Genomic DNA, 6,658 nt, shown 5'->3' with positions numbered 1-6,658 from the left:
AAGTGGAATGGCCACCGCGATGCCTTGACTCGAAATAAGGCCGGATATCCCTGCAGTGACTTAAATGCAAGCTCGTCTTGCATCTCCCAAGACGAAAGGATGTCTGAATCCCCTGTGGAGACCACAGAGAAAGACTTACTTCCCCACCTCATCGGGACCGGAGGCCTCACATCCTTTGAAAACTCCAGAGGTGCTCGGAGATCAGTGCCTCCAAAGGACACGATGCCTGACTCCTCGTGAAACTTGATAGGAGACCCAGGATTCCTGTGGCACGTGGAAAGGGACACTTGATCTCCCGCCTCAGCTGGAGAGGCGTCCCAATTGCCCTGCCAAGCCTCGAGGAGAATCCCGAGTTGTCCCTCGCAACTAGGCAGGAGTCCTGACGTCGCTGAACAAACACGTGTGTGGAAGGGCCATCCCCGTCGTAACTCGAGAATATACCCCAGGTTCCGGACGCAACTCGAGAAAAACCATGAGACTTCCCCCTCTCCTCGAGAATAGGCCCGATTACCCAGCACTGCATGCAGAGCAATTCCGTGTTGCACATCACACATGAAAAGAGCCTTGATTTCCTTGATGGCACTCCGGAGAAACCCTAAGAACACTGTTTCAAGGCTAGAGGGATCCTGAGGTCTCTGTAGCAACACGAAAGAGCTCCGTGGACCAAAAACCAACTCGAGATGAGAGGATAGTCCCTGGCTTCGACTCCAGAGGAATAGCACCTTACCACAAGCACCTCAAGAGGAGGCTTCTCTCAGCTCTAGGTATGTGAGAGGGACCCTGAGTTTGCGGCCTCACGTGGAGTGGACACCGCGATGCCCTGACTTGAAATAAGGCCGGATATCCCTGCAGTGACTTGAATGCAGGCTCGTCTTGCATCTCCCAAGACGAAAGGATGTCTGAATCACCTGTGGAGACCACAGAGAAAGAGCTAGTTCCCCAGCTCATTGCGACCGGAGGCCTCACATCCTTTGAAAACTCCAGAGGTACACTGAGATCAGTGCCTCCAAAGGAGACGATGCCTGACTCCTCGTGAAACTTGATAGGAGTCCCAGGATTCCTGTGGCACGTGGAAAGGGATCCTTGATCTCCCGCCTCAGCTGGAGAGGCGTCCCAATTGCCCTGCCAAGCCTCGAGGAGAATTCCGAGTTGTCCCTCGCAACTAGGCAGGAGTCCTGACGTCGCTGAGCAAACACGTGTGTGGAAGGGCCATCCCCGACGTAACTCGAGAATATACCCCAGGTTCCCGCCACAACTCGAGAAAAACCATGAGACTTCCCACTCGCCGCGAGATGAGCCCCGATTCCCGTGCACTGCGTGCACAGCAATTCCGTGTTGCACATCACACATGAAAGGAGCCTTGATTTCCTTGATGGCACTCCAGAGAAACCCCAACAACACTGTTTCAAGGCTAGAGGGATCCTGATGTCACTGTAGCAACACGAAAGAGCACCATTGACCAAAAACCAACTCGAGATGAGAGGTGAGTCCCTGGCTTCGCCTCCAGAGGAATAGCACCTTACCACAAGCACCTCAAGAGGAGGCGTCTCTCAGCCCTAGGTATGTGAGAGGGACCCTGAGTTTGCGGCCTCACGTGGAGTGGACACCGCGATGCCCTGACTCGAAATAAGGCCGGATATCCCTGCAGTGACTTGAATGCAGGCTCGTCTTGCATCTCCCAAGACGAAAGGATGTGTGAATCCCCTGCGGAGAACACAGAGAAAGATCTAGTTCCCCACCTCATCGCGACCAGAGGCCTCACATCCTTTGAAAACTCCAGAGGTACGCAGAGATCAGTGCCTCCAAAGGAGACGATGCCTGACTCCTCGTGAAACTTGATAGGAGTCCCAGGATTCCTGTGGCACGTGGAAAGGGACCCTTTGTCTCCCGCCTCAGCTGGAGAGGCGTCGCAATTGCCCTGCCAAGCCTCGAGGAGAATCCCGAGTTGTCCCTCGCAACTAGGCAGGAGTCCTGACGTCGCTGAACAAACACGTGTGTGGAAGGGCCATCCCCGTCGTAACTCCAGAATATACCCCAGGTTCCCGCCGCAACTCGAGAAAAACCATGAGACTTCCCCCTCTCCTCGAGAATAGGCCCGATTACCCAGCACTGCGTGCAGAGCAATTCCGTGTTGCACATCACACTTGAAAAGAGCCTTGATTTTCTTGATGGCACTCCAGAGAAACCCTAAGAACACTGTTTCAAGGCTAGAGGGATCCTGACGTCTCTGTAGCAACACGAAAGAGCTCCGTGGACCAAAAACCAACTCGAGATGAGAGGATAGTCCCTGGCTTCGACTCCAGAGGAATAGCACCTTACCACAAGCACCTCAAGAGGAGGCTTCTCTCAGCTCTAGGTATGTGAAAGGGACCTGAGTTTGCGGCCTCACGTGGAGTGGACACCGCGATGCCCTGACTGGAAATACGGCCGGATATCCCTGCAGTGACTTGAATGCAGGCTCGTCTTGCATCTCCCAAGACAAAAGGATGTCTGAATCCCCTGTGGAGACCACAGAGAAAGACCTAGTTCATCACCTCATCGCGACCGGAGGCCTCACATCCTTTGAAAACTCCAGAGGTACGCGGAGATCAGTGCCTCCAAAGGAGACGATGCCTGACTCCTCGTGAAACTTGATAGGAGTCCCAGGATTCCTGTGGCACGTGGAAAGGGACCCTTGGTCTCCCGCCTCAGCTGGAGAGGCGGCCCAATTGCCCTGCCAAGCCTCGAGGAGAATAACGAGTTGTCCCTCGCAACTAGGCAGGAGTCCTGACGTCGCTGAACAAACACGTGTGTGGAAGGGCCATTCCCGTCGTAACTCGAGAATATACCCCAGGTTCCCGCCGCAACTCGAGAAAAACCATGAGACTTCCCACTCGCCGCGAGATGAGGCCCGATTCCCGTGCACTGCGTGCAGAGCAATTCCGTGTTGCACATCACACATGAAAGGAGCCTTGATTTCCTTGATGGCACTCTAGAGAAACACCCAAGAACACTGTTTCAAGGCTAGAGGGATCCTGAGGTCACTGTAGCAACACGAAAGAGCTCCGTGGACTAAAAACCAACTCGAGATGAGAGGTTATTCCCTGGCTTCGACTCCAGAGGAATACCACCTTACCACAAGCACCTCAAGAGGTGGCTTCTCTCAGCTCTAGGTATGTGAGAGGGACCCTGAGTTTGCAGCCTCAAGTGGAATGGACACCGCGATGCCCTGACTCGAAATAAGGCCGGATATCCCTGCAGTGACTTGAATGCAGGCTCGTCTTGCATCTCCCAAGACGAAAGGATGTCTGAATCCCCAGTGGAGACCACAGAGAAAGACCTACTTCCCCACCTCATCGGGACCGGAGGCCTCACATTCTTTGAAAACTCCAGAGGTGCGCGGAGATCAGTGCGTCCTAAGGAGACGATGCCTGACTCCTCGTGAAACTTGATAGGAGTCCCAGGATTCCTGTGGCACGTGGAAAGGGACCCTTGGTCTCCCGCCTCAGCTGGAGAGGAATCCCAATTGCCCTGCCAAGCCTCGAGGAGAATCCCGAGTTGTCCCTCCCAACTAGGCAGGAGTCATGACGTCGCTGAACAAACACGTGTGTGGAAGGGTCATCCCCGTCGTAACTCGAGAATATAACCCAGGTTCCCGCCGCAACTCAAGAAAAACCATGCGACTTCCCCCTCGCCGTGAGATGAGGCCCGATTCCCCTGCTCTGCGTGCAGAGCAACTCCGTGTTACACATCACACATGTAAGGAGCCTTGATTTCCTTGATAGCACTCCAGAGAAACCCCAAGAACACTGTTTCAAGGCTAGAGGGATCCTGAGGTCACTGTAGCAACACGAAAGAGCTCCGAACACCAAAAATCAACTCTACATGAGAGGTTATTCCCTAGCTTCGCCTCCAGACGAATATCACCTTACCACAAGCACCTCAAGAGGAGGCGTCTCTCAGCTCTAGGTATGTGAGAGGGACCCTGAGTTTGCGGCCTCAAGTGGAATGGACACCGCGATGCCCTGACTCGAAATAAGGCCGGATATCCTTGCAGTGACTTGAATGCAGGCTCGTCTTGCATCTCCCAAGACGAAAGGATGTCTGAATCCCCTGTGGAGACCACAGAGAAAGAGCTAGTTCCCCACCTCATCGCGACCGGAGGCCTCACATCCTTTGAAAACTCCAGAGGTACGCGGAGATCAGTGCCTCCAAAGGAGACGATGCCTGACTCCTCGTGAAACTTGATAGGAGTTCCAGGATTCCTGTGGCACGTGGAAAGGGACCCTTGGTCTCCCGCCTCAGCTGGAGAGGCATCCCAAATGCCCTGCCAAGCCTCGAAGAGAATCCCGAGTTGTCCCTCGCAACTAGGCAGGAGTCCTGATGTCGCTGAACAAACACGTGTGTGGAAGGGCCATCCCCGTCGTAACTCGAGAATATACCCCAGGTTCCCGCCGCAACTCGAGAAAAACCATGAGTCTTCCCCCTCTCCGCGAGAATAGGCCCGATTCCCCTGCACTGCGTGCAGAGCAATTCCGTGTTGCACATCTCACATGAAAGGAACCTTGATTTCCGTGATGGCACTCCAGAGAAACCCCAAGAACACTGTTTCAAGGCTAGAGGGATCCTGAGGTCACTGTAGCAACACGAAATAGCTCCGTGAACCAAAAATCAACTCGAGATGAGAGGTTAGTCCCTGGCTTCGCCTCCAGGGGAATACCACCTTAGCACAAGCACCTCTAGAGGTGGCTTCTCTCAGCTCTAGGTATGTGAGAGGGACCCTGAGTTTGCGGCCTCAAGTGGAATGGCCACCGCGATGCCTTGACTCGAAATAAGGCCGGATATCCCTGCAGTGACTTAAATGCAAGCTCGTCTTGCATCTCCCAAGACGAAAGGATGTCTGAATCCCCTGTGGAGACCACAGAGAAAGACTTACTTCCCCACCTCATCGGGACCGGAGGCCTCACATCCTTTGAAAACTCCAGAGGTGCTCGGAGATCAGTGCCTCCAAAGGACACGATGCCTGACTCCTCGTGAAACTTGATAGGAGACCCAGGATTCCTGTGGCACGTGGAAAGGGACACTTGGTCTCCCGCCTCAGCTGGAGAGGCGTCCCAATTGCCCTGCCAAGCCTCGAGGAGAATCCCGAGTTGTCCCTCGCAACTAGGCAGGAGTCCTGACGTCGCTGAACAAACACGTGTGTGGAAGGGCCATCCCCGTCGTAACTCGAGAATATACCCCAGGTTCCGGACGCAACTCGAGAAAAACCATGAGACTTCCCCCTCTCCTCGAGAATAGGCCCGATTACCCAGCACTGCATGCAGAGCAATTCCGTGTTGCACATCACACATGAAAAGAGCCTTGATTTCCTTGATGGCACTCCGGAGAAACCCTAAGAACACTGTTTCAAGGCTAGAGGGATCCTGAGGTCTCTGTAGCAACACGAAAGAGCTCCGTGGACCAAAAACCAACTCGAGATGAGAGGATAGTCCCTGGCTTCGACTCCAGAGGAATAGCACCTTACCACAAGCACCTCAAGAGGAGGCTTCTCTCAGCTCTAGGTATGTGAGAGGGACCCTGAGTTTGCGGCCTCACGTGGAGTGGACACCGCGATGCCCTTACTCGAAATAAGGCCGGATATCCCTGCAGTGACTTGAATGCAGGCTCGTCTTGCATCTCCCAAGACGAAAGGATGTCTGAATCACCTGTGGAGACCACAGAGAAAGAGCTAGTTCCCCAGCTCATTGCGACCGGAGGCCTCACATCCTTTGAAAACTCCAGAGGTACACTGAGATCAGTGCCTCCAAAGGAGACGATGCCTGACTCCTCGTGAAACTTGATAGGAGTCCCAGGATTCCTGTGGCACGTGGAAAGGGATCCTTGATCTCCCGCCTCAGCTGGAGAGGCGTCCCAATTGCCCTGCCAAGCCTCGAGGAGAATTCCGAGTTGTCCCTCGCAACTAGGCAGGAGTCCTGACGTCGCTGAGCAAACACGTGTGTGGAAGGGCCATCCCCGACGTAACTCGAGAATATACCCCAGGTTCCCGCCACAACTCGAGAAAAACCATGAGACTTCCCACTCGCCGCGAGATGAGCCCCGATTCCCGTGCACTGCGTGCACAGCAATTCCGTGTTGCACATCACACATGAAAGGAGCCTTGATTTCCTTGATGGCACTCCAGAGAAACCCCAAGAACACTGTTTCAAGGCTAGAGGGATCCTGATGTCACTGTAGCAACACGAAAGAGCACCATGGACCAAAAACCAACTCGAGATGAGAGGTGAGTCCCTGGCTTCGCCTCCAGAGGAATAGCACCTTACCACAAGCACCTCAAGAGGAGGCTTTTCTCAGCCCTAGGTATGTGAGAGGGACCCTGAGTTTGCGGCCACACGTGGAGTGGACACCGCGATGCCCTGACTCGAAATAAGGCCGGATATCCCTGCAGTGACTTGAATGCAGGCTCGTCTTGCATCTCCCAAGAAGAAAGGATTTCTGAATCTCCTGCAGAGAACACAGAGAAAGATCTAGTTCCCCACCTCATCGCGACCAGAGGCCTCACATCCTTTGAAAACTCCAGAGGTACGCAGAAATCAGTGCCTCCAAAGGAGACGATGCCTGACTCCTCGTGAAACTTGATAGGAGTCCCAGGATTTCTGTGGCACGTGGAAAGGGACACTTG

The sequence above is a fragment of the Cervus elaphus genome, chromosome X, assembly GCF_910594005.1.
Source record: "Cervus elaphus chromosome X, mCerEla1.1, whole genome shotgun sequence".
NCBI lineage: Eukaryota > Metazoa > Chordata > Mammalia > Artiodactyla > Cervidae > Cervus > Cervus elaphus.
Note: the sequence above shows the minus strand (reverse complement) of the source record.